General features: G+C 36.6%; 1 pseudogene; it reads right to left on the minus strand.

The window, feature by feature from the left end:
• Window positions 1-6215: 6215 nt before the first annotated feature.
• LOC150094903 (U1 spliceosomal RNA) lies at window positions 6216-6370 on the minus strand (annotated as a pseudogene).
• Between the last annotated feature and the right edge of the window lie 10472 nt (window positions 6371-16842).

Consider the following 16842-nt stretch of genomic DNA (forward strand, 5'->3'; position numbering starts at 1 on the left):
ATAGGCTAAGAGCAAATCGTAGTATCTGTTAGCTCAGTTATGGCACTTGATAATAGACTACAGCAGCAGATACAGAATAAACCCCGGACTGGAGTAAGAATAAAACACTCGGTGGTGGAAATAGTATAGCCCCCCCCCCCCCCTCGATCATGTTATCTGCTTTGCCACATACCCGGACTCTGGGTATAGTAGCGGAGGCCAGCATCCCGAAAAGGACGTTAGCAAAAGTTCTGATGGATGCTGTTGGAGCTGAGAAGATTTTCGGCTTTACCCCTTACGGAGAAGGTCGATTCCAAGTGGTAGTGAAAGATGTCGCCACAAGGGAGAAACTACTGCAAGGGTTAGATTGCCAAGGAAAGAGAGTGTTTCCATTTATAGTAGGCAGTATTCAGAAGACCTTAAAAATGAATAGATTCCCCCTAGAATACCTAGAGGAAGGGACCAACATAATTAAGACAACATTCTCGAAATGGGGAGTAATAAAAGATGGCAAATGATCCAGATTTCCCAAATTGGAAGTCTGGTGAAGTCACTGCAGTAATCGAAATGAAGGCAGAAGTGCCAAATTTTGTTGTCATAGGATTGTCCAGGGTAATGGTCAATTATCCTGGTGTGAAGAAGCAATGCTTCCGATGTGGATCCTTCGACCATCTCGGGGCAAGCCCAAAACTTAGATGCAAAAACTGCCTCACAACAAGTCATACATTGGACAAATGTCAATGTGGATCCAAGGACTACAAAGTTAACACGTGCCCGTCGAAAACCTATGCAGAAAAGATGGGAGGCACTATCACGCCAGCCACGCAATCATCATCAGAAAACGAAAAAAAATACAAACCAGGAAGATTTTCCGACCCTGAAGGAAACTGCCAATACTGAAACCATAATGATAACTCCAATAGAAGAAAGCGAAGCTACCAATGCGAACCCAGATATAGCCAATCCAGAGAATATAGAAGAAAATGAAGTAGAGGGGATGGGGGCAAACTGCAACACTTCCAAACGGCCATTAAGCCCACAGGAAGAGGAGCTAACTAAAACCAAAACAGCTAAAGCTTCGGAGCCCACCCACCAAGAATTCCCCCAAGCAAAAGCAGAGCAAACTCTAACGTTCCTAATAAAAGACATCCCTGAGATCCCAGTCAAATTTAAACAGGCAATGGAGAGAATGGGGGAACCTGTACTCCTCCTCACAGGAAAACATGGTCCCAAGGTTGCTAACGCCAAATGGAGGTGACCTCTTCATCAATCCAGAGGAGATACGGGGAACTCTGGATATAGAAGAAGAGGTGGAAATTGCCTTCATCACAGCTCTCCATATGCTAGACCTGAACCGAGGAAGCAAGGTGGCCGATCAGATCTTAATAGCCCACAACAAACGGAAGTAAGGAGAATCTACTCTTGCTTTTCCTTTCAATTCACAGAGATGGGGGTGGAGCTGAGAACCCGAGCGGCGAAGGCTTACAGCGAGGCGGTGCAGTTCCTAGTGAGCTGCATCACTCGGGCCAGATCCTTCCACCACCTTTAAGTTTACCTTTCCATTTCTTTACTTTTCTCTGTACTTCATTTTTGTTTTGTTACATGTTTCCTTTTTAGGATTTTTCCTTTTTTAAAGTGAAAAATTAACGACCGTTTTAGAATCGCCCCTGGGGGGCAAACAGCTAAAACAGGTCAACTGAGGCCTCTTTTACCTACTCTACCACTATGCACTCTATCTTTATTTCCTCTCCTACTATCTGCTGACTCTCAGCCTATCGTACTCTACAGACCGATGATGAAGATTTTGTTGAACTCACAAATTAATTAATATGACATTCTTCGGGATCAATGCCAGTCATAATTGTCAGCCAACTGAAAACAATTTATAAAATCGACAAATTTCTTTTAGAATACGTCGAGAACAGTGGTAACGTTATTCATAAGATAAGATATTTTCAAAATGGGGAAGTGTTAAAGACAAAAAGAGGTACGGACAACAACAATCCGAAGTGGAAATCAGGAGAGATTAGCTTCGCCATGGAAAAGAAGCGCCCTATTCCAAATTTGTACTAATTCTGCAACGGTTATGGTCAGTTATCCAGGTGTCAGGAGGGATAAATATTTTATGCACTCTGCTCCTATGACCATCTAGGAACGGAGTGTATAAAAGCCAAATGTCGAAACTGTAATGAATCTGGACACACCCTAGAGCACGGCAATAGCCCATGCCGAAAATGCCAGCAGCAAAACGGCTGGGTGTGTGTGTGGGGGGGAGGGTGCGATTGAAACACTCTCAGCTCCTCCATCGGCAAATTCAGACAGCATGGTCGCATCAGCACACGCATAATAAAGGGCACCTGAATTTCCATCGCTACCAACAACGACAGCTGATTCTGAAATGGTGAAATGGGCAAAATTTACAAAGACGTCACTTGGAAAAGCCAAGAAGAAAAAAAGCAGCAACGTAAAACAGAAACCGAGAACCCCAGAAAAACTGACACAGCAGTAGAAGAACCGGCAACATCATCTACAGCAGAGGAAATGGAAAGTGAAACAATTAAAAGACAAAGAGATCAAGTAGAGGAAGAAACTGCAAAACACAACCCGCCAACACAGTATATACCTACGTGGAAGAGCTGTATCCCCCGCCACAACTATATCATTCGCCAAAGAAAACGGCGATAACCTACAAAACCCATCCATCTCCTCTAGCAGTAAAAGAAAGAAAGAAACACTCCTTCAGTTCCAAGTACAATCAAAGGGGGGGGCAATCATAATCCGCTCCTTCTAGGGAACGTCTAGTGCAATGGAAAAGCTCCTCTCCGCAATCAACAGGTTTGGCGAACCAGCATTCTATATTTTCCACAAGGAAAGTTCGGTCAACCCCTGTGTTAACGTTCGGTGTGCATGTGTTAACTCTCTCCATAACAGATATATTAACTGTGTTGTCAAACTCATTTAAGAACTCCATTTTAACCTGAAACATGGGTCTTCATGAAGACGATATTTCACATCTACATGAGACATTAATTGATGTAGTAAAAGGGGGGGGTACCATGCTACATTTTCTACTCTATTTTATTAACACGACTAATAATTCCCTTTTTCGCGTTGCCACTCTGAATATCAACGGTCTGCGATCTTATCTCCGCACAATGCGCTGTTTGGAGACTATTTTTACTACACGAGGCTCATGTACTATTTTTGCAAAACACATTCTATCAGTTCTGGGACATTGAAAACTTTACCAGAAGCTTCCTCTTACAAAACGTCTGGTGTTTTGGAAAGTGCTACGCGAGGAGGTGGATGGGAATCCTTGCTCGTCAGCCTAATCTAGGTGGGCTTTTCAATGTACAGAAAGATGCGGCAGGACGTCTAGTCTCCATAGACTGGAAGTTTTGAGGTATAACCATCCGCTTCCTCAATGTCTATGTCCCTAATAATAGCCACCAGAGATTCAGGTTCTTCTCCTCTCTAGAACCCTATCTTTACGGGGTTCAATATATTATCGGGGGGGGGGGGGGAACTGCATCGTAGATACACGGTATATACCGTGTATCTGAGATGTTCCCTAGAGCTGCAGTTCCCTAGAGCCACCGGTAACAATTCTGATACCGGTGGCTCTAGGGAACTGCAACTGTGCAGTGATAATTTCGAACTCATTGACATCTGGAGGGAGCATAATCCAAGCACATTCGGTACGTGAGCGCGAGGAGAAGTCTCAACGAGACTCGATCGCGTTTACATTTCAAGAAACTTAGAGCCACAAGTTGTTACAGTGAGAAATATCACTGTTGGCAGTTCAGTAACAGATCACAAAATGGTTCTTTTAACTATCAAACTATCTGAGGTCGTTGATACATCCAAAGGACCTTGGAAACTTCCCGGAAATGTATAACGAGGATTTACAACTGCCTGACAAATGGAAGAATGCCCATTGAGACTGGGCCACCTTTAAAAATGGGGTAAAACAGCTCTTTAAGAACTGCTTGAGAGAAAGGGTTTACGCACAAAGGAAGAAAAAAAGAGCGATTTGTGTCGAGAACCTGTGCGAACCAGAAAAACGATGTTCCCAGTTATTCCCTAATTAAAGACGTGGAAATCGAGCTAAAGGCATATCGACCGAAAAAAAAAAAAGGAAAAAAAAATCTCCGAGCTCGATTTCCGCGCAAGGTTGTTTCTCCATTATGTGGAAACACCCTCGGCCGCTTTTTACAATCGGTAGCGCATAGCAGCATATGAAGAGAAAACAATTCGGCAAGTCCAAGTTAACTGTCAAACTTTCCGACATCCTGCAGCAATTTTCTCGTCATTATTCTAGAGCCTATTCCGACGAAGCCGGTGTGACAGGCGATTTTAACGTACGCAACATAACGAGTATGGCGGAACACCTATGTGCACTTCAAGATAGACCGATAACACTGGAAGAGGTTACTCTCTTACAAACAGCTAAATCCCAGGAAAACTACCGGTCTAGATGGACTACGTGTTGAGTTTTATCGGTCTGTCTGGAACTTCATCTTGCTTATTATGGTCTCGATCTTCAATACTTTTTTATCTACCGGCCACGTGCCTGCTGACTTCGTTAGTGGGTAAGCGATTTTCATCCCTAAGAAGGGGAGAGACTTGAATAGAATGGATAGCTGGAGGGCCCCCATTTCCTTGACCAATACGGATTACCAGCTATTCGTTAAAGTGGTGTGTAATCGTCTGAAATTGGGCATCGAGAATATGCTTACCAGCACTCAAGTGTACAGAGTTCCGGGTAGGTCGATGAGACTCAACTTATTTCTGATAAGAGATCTTATTCGCCTCATGACGAACAAGGAACTAGCACTCGTGTCAGTCGATTTAGAAAAAGCGTTCGATAGTGCAAAACACAATTTCCTGTAGATTATCCTAGAGAAAGTAGGTGTGGCTTCCTGCATAAGGGAAACAATGAAAAGTATCTATAATAGAACAACATCTATCGCCATTAATGGGCTTCTCTCTGAACCCATTCCTGTACGCATTGGGGTGTTCGACAAGGCTGTCCCCTCCCCCTTGAGCCTCTTTCTCTTCTCTTTAGTACTAGAACTCACACGCAGTAAGAGGAATATCGCTGCTCATAGGCTCCAAACAGACTGTCGTGTATGCTGATGATGTTATTGGAACGCTTCGAGATTCCGATTCTATTTACATCTTGTTTGGCATACTGCGACAGTTTAGCGTGCTCAGTGGTCTTCGCGCAAATCCAGACTAAACGAAAATCAAAATTTTTGGAAAATTCGGCCATGTTAAAGGTATCAAACCATCTTCCGTATGGTTTGACACCTTTAACTGGTCCATTAACAATATTAGGAATTCCCTTCCTTGCGATCCCTGTATTACCATCACAAAAGCTGCTCATTCTTGTCGTGATAAACTCACTCATTTGAAACCAAATTATCTTTTTTTCAACAGTAAAGCAATAGTCATCAAACAATTTTAATACCAATGCTGCTACACACAATCAATTTAACAAAACATCACAAGATAAAGTTATTTACATCGACTTCTTCTGGAACCACAGGAAACACGAGGTCTTTCTCCACCCCCCCCCCTCACACACACACACGCAAGAAGGATTTGCCCTACCGATCCTCAAATATACCTATTTCACTAACACTTTTCCAACGATACGGAAAGCATTGGCATCAAATCACGCATCTGGCAATCTAATTAAATATTTTATTGGATATTTCCAATTTTTTTGCCACGACTCATGTCTTGCATTTTATTTAGTTGTTTCGATATCTAAAGGCTAAACACATCTCATTATTCTGCAATTGTGATATATTTGGTTGAAGTGTTCCATTTTTTGTAATCAGACACATTTCCAACTGAAACAATTTTCCCCTATATTTCTTCAAGTTGATTTCTGCATAGTATGGTACTACAATTGTACACGTTAAGTGGGATTTATTATGTTAAAAAAAAAAAAAAAATATATATATATATATATATATAAATCCCAGTTCTGACAATGAAATGTTGAATGATCTATACAGCATAATCACTCCTTACGATTTTATAGAAGGGATTTATTTTTGTTCAATCTTATGCCGTTTTAAAGTTTCGCCGATCCTGTAAATCACATGAAGGCGAAAAAAAAAAGTTTCATTTTTTCTTTCCATATCCGTATCCGTAATGATGTGCAACCTCAAATTTAATATCAAGCTCTTAAAAATTGATTTATGGAACTGTTTTTCATTAGTTAAGGTTTTACAAAAACCTCCTACCAAAAATTACACGCTCCAATTTCCCTATTTGAGGAATTGGCAGAGGTCAGCATACCCTGAGTGCAATGGGCAAGCCTCACTCTGAGGGAGCTACCTTCCTGATCGCAGCTACCCTAGCGCCAAGTAAGTATGAAGCAACGCCTTTGAATTATTGATACGTAGAAACATTATATATATTAGAGATGGGTGTATAAATAATTTACTAGTTTTGAAGTAGATTATTAAATAAAAAATGTTAATATTAAATATATTAATATATTATATATTATAGTTATAATTTGTTAATAAAAAGATTATATAAAGATAATATAAAACTTTTAATTTTTTCTTAATATTGCTAACGTCAATAAGCGAGTAAGGTTTAGCAATTCAGAACTATACGTATATACATAATATAATCGCAAGTCGATGAATAGTAATATATATTATTAAGTTCATACGTATTATTGTGTCTATAGCTTCGGTAGAGAATTCTTTCTTAGTTTTATTTACAACTTTTCTTTGGTGACCGCCACCTATATTAGTACAGCGAGTGGGATAAGGATTCCCCCCCCCCGATTTTTATTGGTTTATACATTTTTCGCTGAGTATATTAATTCTCTTCAACCCAAATAACAGAATTATACCACATATAAATAATTTTGAATATTTTTATATATTTTATATATAAAATAATTGCAATTTCAATATCATTTTAGTAGATGAAAAACAGAATATTTTAAAAACTTTTAAGGTTTAAAAAATTAATTTACTTTTTTAATTTTTAAATAAGTTTTCTTGATAAGCTGCGTTGCTTTTTATTTTTCCCCACTGTTACGAAAAAGATAATAAGGTTTTTCAGTCACCCTCATAGTCTTAGCGATATTTGTGGGGCTATAATAATCAAAAAAGTACACACAGTCCCAACTTATGTAAATTATGCTAAAAGTGCTACAAAACTGTTGAATTATAAGCTTTATCCCCTCTACGGTATACGCACGCTACCTAACGGCGATCTTCTGAAAGACAAACAGCACACTTTGCGCATGTGTGCTTTCCTCAATTTAGCTTTCAACACGGATATCGTATTAATTAAGAGGGAGATGTTAAATCCCGTTTTATTTTTTCGGCATTGAAACTCTATGGATGTCGATGGATTTCGACCCGAGTTTCGTACCCGGCTATAAAATAAAACGGGATTTAACATCTCCCTCTTAATTAACAAATTCGCCGGTAAAATAGCCTTTTGGCTTATTATCTTTGTAGTTAACGGATATCGTATATTTTTAGTATCTCGTATTTTAATTGTTTGCGTGGATCCTGTGATGTTTCATGGTTCTTAAAAGCCAAAGAGAAATGAAATGACACGTTAGCCTCTTAGTGAGAGATTTATGAAGAGAAGAAACAAGTCATCACTGCTCAAATATCTATTAATACTTTCAACAAGGAAGGTCAAATTGCCAAATATGCTTTTTTAATTTTTCCCCCTCATATAAATTGCGATGATATTATATTACTTTGTATTAATAATTCTACATTGAAATCCAATTTGCACGTGAATTCTGCTAACGAAACGAAACGAAACGAATTAATAAAATATGTTAATACATTGCATTTACCGTAAACGTATAAGCAATAGGATGTGATGAACAGGCATGTGGGGGGGGGGGGCGGAAATAAACCGACTTACGATTGACTCGAGATTGTATTTTCGGGCCTCAAAGGTTGCATCTGCCATCTTGCTTTAGCAGCTATCTTGTTGCAGAACTTATTTTGAGAGTTTATTTAGTTAAAATACATTGGAGAATTATCGTTAATTTAGTTGATAAGATCAGAAAGAAAGAAATATACAAAAAGTGTCTTACAACCAGCAACAATGAATGGATAGCATACAGGAAAAAAGGAGTAACAAAAGCAGAATGCAAAAAAAAAAAAATAATAAAATAAAATAAAATAAAATAAAATATAAAATTAAAAATAAATAAATAAAATAGATGAATAAAATAGGGACACCAAGATGAATGGCAATAAACACTGTGTCGCAACAACAAGTGTAAAACCCAATAAGGTGGAAGAGTAGGATTCCCCCCCCCCCAAATATATCTAGTTATTATTTGTATGCGTGTGTGTGTGTGTGTATGTGTGTACACACACGTATTGTTTTAGGGAGGTTTTTTTTTTATTTTTTTTAGGACTGACTGAACATTTGGGAACATTAAATTTTACCCCCCCCCCTCGAATCTGTGTTTTGGAAGAATATAACAGATTTAAACTCTTAAAATGAGGTATCGCTGTCCTTTTACAATGATTTGGGTTATCCAGAAGCTACAGATGTAAATTATGTGGTTTTGTAACTAAAAGTCTCCCTAATGATAGAGTTAAATCTGTGCTTTGCATCTAGATCCAAACTGTAAAAAAAAAAAGAAAAAGAAAAAAAGTCAAAACTGTTCTCGGTAACAAGAGATGAGGTCTAAGCTAATAGATCAAAGCTAAGGTTGTGAAAAGTCAAGAATGAAAGGATTATTATTATATTAAAACAAGAACCAAACCTTGGAGTCTCAGTGGCAAACTCTGAAAAGGACATTGAGCGATTCAGCTGGGGAGGAAGTAGTTCTGGAAAAGAAGAAAGTATACCAAAAGTTCCTAGCAAATAAGTCGGCACATGTCCTAAAAGAATACAGAAGAAAAATGTAAGAGAGCTAAGCTGTGTGTAAAAGTAGTTAAACAAAAGTCATGGGACGACTTTGGTAAGAACATAGAAAATAAATATCAAGAAGTGGCAAAATGATCTGGAGGCTATTGAAGAAGCTTAGAAATGGTGGAAAGAATACTGTAAAAGGAATCAAAGATGATAAAGGCGACATGAAAACTGAAGATAAGGATATCCTGGATGTCTGGAGTAATATTAAACAGGGAATTATCCCGTTTAGGTCACTCGCCTTTGGACAAATGTCATGTGTTTGGACATCAATTTGGACACATTTGGATATGTGCTTCCATATCAATTGGTGAACAATTTTGCTACTGCTTACTCTGCCAAGTCGCGTCTTAAGAGAATCGGAGCATGACGACATGCAAAGAGCCCTGTGTAGAGAAATGCTTGGACGATATTGACGTGCATCCATATCAGTATTTAGTATTTAAATCCCATCTTTTATTCCTTATCGAATCTCAACTGGCATCGTCTCTACATTGACAAATCACCCCGCTAACCCCACTACATTAAGCGTGATGTGGTCTATAAGAAAAGAAGATCAAGTGAATGGATATTCCATGTCAGATCTCCTCCACATGATTTCTTCTAGCTTCAATTTCTTGGCTGACAATGTTGCCCTCATTTGCTGTTTTATCGCTCTCCTAATTCATGCTGACCTCTTTCAATTTTGACTGTTTAAATTCCCTTCGGTAACTGGCCAAGGAATGACTTCGATCAATCGAAATTAAATCGTTACCGGCGTGCATCTCATTTTGAAAAATATTAATTTCTTGTCAACTTCTTATCATTTAGTATTGAAATGAAACGAAAATTAAATGCAATTTCCAATTAAATTTAGCCGCAGAATCTGGAATTTGCATCTTTTCTAATAACGAATTAGTGCTAGTAATTCAAATGCTTTGTTTGATACAAGCAAGCAAGCAGATCATTGGCCCCAAGGCGAAAAATAAATGTACAGTTTACGTTTCTCTGTTATAAATGCGAAAGTTTGAATGAACGAATGAACAACATTTTATTCCATTATTTAAATGTTCATTTAAATAATGAACTACACTTATACTCCAATAATATATGGGAGAAGAACGCTATTTCACAGCACTATAAAAAGTGAGTCAGTGTGTGCGAAGATGGCATGTTCTGGAGGCAAACGAAAAAACCTCGAAATGGAGAAAAATTAGAGCAAAAAAAAAAAAAAAACCACTAATGAGAAAGGTAACATAAAAATCTGAAAGTAAGATATTGTGAATGTGTAGAATGTACATTTGTTTTTTGAAAAATTATTAAAATACGATAATGGACAAAACAGCGGTGGCGTATTCAGAAATATCCACAATCACACAATACACGTCAATATTTGAAATTAGAAACCTAAAATGTTAAAATAAGCTAATACAAACGATACTCCACTTGAAATACTGATATATATATATATATACACAGACCAAATTGGTTGGGAAATAAAGGCTAAATTTTAAGACAACCAGTCGAGAAATCAACAGAATGTGCAAAATCTGTATTTAAGTTTTGTAAGGAAAAAAAAACTGTTCAAGACACCACAATTAAATGGTGTTAATATAACATTATACAGAGTGGTAAATAGCCTATGCAGTTGCGAGTCCTATTTTAGAACTGAACTGTACGATGTAAGGGAGATGATGTGATGATTAAGGCTTTCTACATGTTATCATACAATGTTATTCATCATCTACCTGGATCACATTATGATGCAACTTAACGGCAAAACCGATACCCGAACAGAAATGTTCAACACAGTTCTTTACACATTCATATAAGATCCATTACAGGTGTTCAGGACATTGAATAACTTCTGTTGTAGAACTAACATGGTCACATTGATGCAATTCAAAGCAGCCTTGAAAGAAAGCAGAAATTTCAGTTTAAATTTAAATACTCTCAAATAACCGATTCATTTGAAAGAAAACTGTTGATAGAAACTTAAATATGCAATACTATCCTAATATCATATAGATCACTTTCAGGTGCATAAGCAAAGGAGGGTACAAGAACCGAGCCCTGTTTTATCATGATGATGAAGCACTTTTCGAATCATGTGAGATAATAGGTCTTTTATTTAATGTGGAATAAAAATTACTTCTCATTTTCAACATTACCGCTTTTCATTGAAATAGAGCTCTTATAGTACACGTCAATAAAAAGGGAAATACAACTGAATATGGGAATTGCAGAGGAATTTATCTACTGGATGTTCAAGGTAAGATTTATATAAGCATACTTCAGGAGAGGGTAAGAAAAATTGTGGAAGAGAAACTTGGAGAAGAACGGACAGAGTTCAGGCCAAATAGAAGTTGTCAAGATCAGATTTTCACTTTAAGACAAATAGTTGAGAAATCGTGGGAATATTACATGGATCTATATAAGTTTTGTAAATCTAGAAAAGGCATACGACAAGGTGCCCAGAGTAAAGCTTTTCAAAACATTGCAATTATAATGGGAAGAATGGAACATTATACACAGCAATGCATAGTCTGTATTTGTGTTCAGTCACCAGTTAGAATTGAAGAAGGTACTGAAAGAATGGTTTGAGACAAAGGTGCACACATCTCCATTTATTCATCACTTTTATAAGATCGCATTAATCTTAGCTATTTACTTTATGGTGATGATGTTATATTCCTAAATAAATCCATTTATTTTATTTATTCGTATGGAGTTCCCTGCTCTGTCTCTTAGTGCTAGTTGAGCTCCTCGTGGGGGTTAATTATTTATGACTGTAGATGCGTGTGTTCACGGGGACCGGTTTGCTTGTTCTGAGAGACGTAAACCCGAGTTTCTGGGTTAAAACAAACAAACAAACAAACCAACTTCTGTATGAGACCTGCTAACTCACCTTTTGTCGAAAGTGATCAGATAAAGTTTCTTAGATGGGAATCGAATCTGGTCTTTCTGACGAAAGGGCTTCGTTGATATCAACTAAACTACGGAGGTTCTTAATAAATCCATTATTAATTCTTCAGGATTCTTTAAGTAAACTGAATAACCAATATAAAAATGTAGTATTAAGGCAAGAAACATTGAAACATCAACTGCATTCTCAAGTGATGAACCTGTTCAAAAGAACAGGTCGAAGTCCGGAAAAGAGAATTAAATATCTTGAATTCTAGATCATCCTTACTTTTCTACCACTTTTTTTATTATTATTGGGTTACATCATATCACAGGTGTGAACGAATAAACTATTCGACAGCGCAACATATAATATTCATACAAAATCAATTATTAAATAAGTGAATTGAAGTTAACTCATTTTCTTTGAAAAAATTACCAAAAAAGGGAGAAACGAGGCTTCTTCCTAAATTTTTTTCTTTATTTTTGGCCAGATGAGTGAAGCAAGAATGCTTTTCATATTTCCCTTTATCTGTAGAAGAAATTGTATGGATGGGGTGTTATTGAGCTATAAGCTCTGATCTTGGCGGGGTAACAGCAATAGCCGAGCCTCAGTTAAAACTTCATTGGCTACAGCATTGCCATCTATTATCCTCTGGAGTTTTTTTAAGTGCAGTTCAACCTCCTAAAACAGTGGAGTCAAACTGGCGGCCCCCAAACCAATTTCTTTCGGCCCGTGATGCCTCAAGGAAAGATAGAAAAAATGGTTGTCTTTTATAATAAAACAGAAATATCGATTTCAACATTCGATTTATTCGTTTTTAAACGAATAAATCGATTGTTGAAATCGATTAATCCAGCGGCCTCAATCACCATAAACAACACAAACTTCCGCTTTTTAAACTTGTGTCTATTACTACCGATGGTGCTCCTGCAATGATAGGTAATAAATCATGCTTCATTTCATTATGTAAAAAACGATGACAAATATCCAGATTTTTTAACGTACCACTGTATTATTCCCCCACAAGTACTGTGTAGTAAAAGATTATAAACACAAAAGATGTTTTGGATATTACATTTAAAATTGCAAATTCTGTTCGAGGAAAAGCCCTGCAACGGCGGTTATTTAAATTACAGGCAGATGATGATAGGGAACTTCTGTTGTACAATAATGTTCGCTGGCTCAGCAGAAGTCAATTTTTAGAAAGATTTCTTGTATTAATTAACGATGTAAAAATTTTTCTTGATGAAAAAGGAAATGTTTATCCACAATTGAGTGATAAAAGAAGATTTCTGTACGAAATTAAGCAATTTAAATTTAGAGTTACAAGGTAGAGATAAAAATTTAATTGACATGTTAAGTTCAATAAAAACTTTCCAACAATACTTACTTTTATTAAAGAAAAATATAAATGACCGCGAATTTAGACATCTCCCATATTTATTAAAATTTTTTGAACAAAATCAAGAAATGCTTCGCAGTGATTTAAAAGAATTTATTCGTGAAATAGAATTAGTTGAGGAAGAAATAAATTCAAGATTTAAAGATTTTAATAAACTGAAATGATTTTATCTTTTATCAATAATCCATTTCAAGAAAACTTGAACATCACAGAAATTTCAAATAAAATTAGTGGGCTGTTTGTTATAAACCAAGCTGAAGTAGAACTTGAGATAATAAACATTCAGAATAGTTTACATTTAAAATCAATAAACAATGAAGTCATTTGGAAGTATGCGCATGAAAAATTCCCAATATTAACTGATATTGAGCGAATAATTCTGTCGTGTTTCGGATCGACATACTTGTCAGAATCCGCTTTTTCAAAATATGACCGTCATAAAAAATCAATTAAGAATCCAAATTACAAATGATCATTTGGATGATTGCTTGCGATTGGCCACTTCATATCAACTTGACTATGAAAATATTGCGAGGTCCAAACAATGCCAAATTTTACATTAACTTTTTTTTTTTAATCAACCAGCATTTCCTGTAACTTGTGAGTTTGTAATCAATCTGTTGTTTTTTCTAACTTTGGTTTTCCAAAAGAGAGAAATAAATATTTTATTCCAATCTATTTTTTTTTGTATTAAAATATTTGTTGCATTAAAATAATTAAAAGTGATAAATAAATTTTTAAATACACAAATAAAGTTTTTAGTTGTGTATTTTTTTTTAGTTGTTTATTTTTAGTTGTTTATTTGTGCGTAATCAGATATCAGGTTGGGGGAACGTGAGCTATAATAGAGAGTAGATCGCCGAATAACTTTTTTATAGAAAAGTAGCTCGCGTAGTAAAAAATGTTGAACACCACTGTTATAGCGTATCTTAGTATATTTTGGCATAGTGCTTTGTGTTTTTAGGCGTGTTATATTAGTGTTTTTAGGCGTGTGGGAACTGTGTCTTTTAATCTGTAGAGTTTGCCACTTATTGTTCGGAGTTTGTTGTGTAGATGGTTTATGTGGCTGTTCCAGTTCATATCTGCATCGAAGTAAATTCCAAGGTATCGTATTGTTTCAACCTGAGTGATTGTAGTGGTTTTACTCTTCTGTGTGTTTTTTATGTTGGAGAGTGGATGTTGGTTGGTTATATATTTGTTATCAACTGGTCGAGTCAGTGGATTTTTCAATATCATTAATTTTGTAATCAGATTTATGTCATGTTTCATATTTGTTTGGGCTATGCTTTTGTTCATGCTTGTTTGGGCTATGGTTGTATTCCAATACGCAGAAGATACAGCTACGCTGTATCTTCTGCGTATTGGAATATCTTACCTTTGAGAGGTAGCTGATTAATATCGTACGTGTAAATGTTGAATAGAGTTGAGGAGAATACAGCTCCCTGTGGCACTCCACAGGCCGGTAGCTCTCTGCTTCGGTTTGACCCGATACGTGTGATATGCTTTCTATTTTGAAGATAGTTTGTAAACCACCTGTGAAGAGGCCCGTCTATTCCAACATGCCTTAGCTTTTCTTACAAGGTTTGATGTGTGAGTGTGTCAAATGCTTTAGTTAGATCAATAAAGACTATCATGTCAATTTGTTTTTGTCTAAGGCGGTATTAATTACGTCTGTAAAATCTTCCAAGAGAGATGTTGTTCCCTTATTTTTCTGAAAACCATATTGTGTTTTGGGGATAATATGAAAGATCTGTGTATATGCTGTGAGTTTCTTCATTACGATACGCTCCATAATTTGATTGATAATTGGTAATGTTGCTATGGGGATCTGTAATTGCTGATTAAATTTCTTTTTCCATGTTTGTATATGGGTGTGATTATGGCGGTCTTTAGCATACTTGGTATTTGTCCTGTTTTAAATATTTTATTTATTAATTTTAGTAGGATAGGACCTAAGCTAGTTGCATGTTGCTTGATATCCTTAGGTCTTATTCCATCAATTCCCGGGCCTTTGTTTGGTTTGATTTGATGTATTACAAAGAGAAGTTCTGCTTCTTTTATGGTTGGGAACCATAATGTCTGTTTTGATTGTGGTCCAGGTGGAGGATCACGTTTTGTGATTGGGGGAATATTTCTATGCAGTTCTTGGATGGAGTCTGCAAAGTATTGGTTAAAGTCATTTGCTAGTTGTTGGATAGGTTTTGCGTCTTTCATGAAGCTGTGTTTTATTGTTTCGGAGGCAGTGGTGTTAGGAGCACAATCTAGCATCTCGTTGATCAGATGGCAGGTTTGTTTCATGTTGTTTTGTGCGGAGGTTAGTTTGTCTCTGTAGTAGTTTCTCTTTGCATTTCTTATTTGCGTTGTAAGGCGATTCCTTGTTATGTTATATTCAGTTTTTAAAGCTGTATTATTTGGATATCGCTTTAATTCTTTTCATAGAGCGTCCTTTCTGTGTATTTCTAGGACTAGTTTTGTGTTATCAAATGTGCTATTTTAGTATAAAGGATTTTGGGTTGTTTTTGAACGAATTCTGACTTTCTTTGCAGCTTTCTTATATATTTTCGCCAGTGTGAGTTTAATGTTGTTGTATAAGATACCTGCTGAATCTGATGCCACGTGTTCCCAGTTGGTTTTTCTTATTTCACGGTTGACTATTTCTTCGTTTATTATTGTTTTGTGTTGCTTTTCTTCTGCATGGATATTGTCTTAGTGTGCAGGTTTACAGCCGTGAAGTAATGGTCTGCTACTTTGCACTTTATGACTGATGCAGTGTAATTGTTTGGTGGTGCTCGGAAGGTTTATATGATCTAGGCAGGAAACAGTGATAGTATTTCTTCTCTGGTACATGATGATATTGATATTGATAATGATATTAGGTTATACATGGATAGCGTGTCTAGGTATTGTACAGTGTTGTTCTGGTTTTCGTTTGCAATATTTATGTTTATGTCGCCAATTATCATTAGGTATTTGGTTGAGCATATTTCTTGGCGTGAAAGCCAACAATTGAGTTCGTGCAAGAATTTTATCATGTTTAAGTTTGATGGCCTGTAAATAGCATTTACAGGCCATCAAAGGGTTTCAGCATGCTCAAACTGATAGACAGTTTCTTTTTTCTTTTGCTATTAATTTATGTTCCATAAATATTAATATTTCACCCCTCCTTTTGTTTGGCGGTATGATCTATGTTGTTAGAAGCCTGGAATTTAAAAAGCAGTCGCTTCGTCATCAGTTATGGATACTTCTGTAAGAATCAATATATCAATAATATCAGTGTAATTCCTCAGATAAGCCTGTAACAATAACCAATGTTTTCGGATGCTTCTGATGGTAATGTGCAAGATTGAGAGTCCTCTCGCTTGTACTGTGTGTAGTTTCCATACATCAAACGAGTCGAAAGTGCAATTGCTGATGTATTCTGGTGTAATTACATCTATCTGATGGTTCACATTCATTTTTGTTGTGGTGAGGTCTTCTTTTTGAACTAAATTGGAGTCTTTTGTTTCACCCTGGCAGCCTATCTATGTCTCCCTAGCTTTTTATTTGTATAGACTTTGAAGTTTGTGACTTTCTCAAGAATATCTTGCCATCTTTGATCCACAAAAATTGATAATTTTTTTCTGTTTTTGCTTTTCTT

Source organism: Typopeltis vanoorti, chromosome 21 (assembly GCF_054136105.1).
Source record: "Typopeltis vanoorti isolate ZY-2024b chromosome 21, IOZ_Tvanoo_1.0, whole genome shotgun sequence".
NCBI lineage: Eukaryota > Metazoa > Arthropoda > Arachnida > Uropygi > Thelyphonidae > Typopeltis > Typopeltis vanoorti.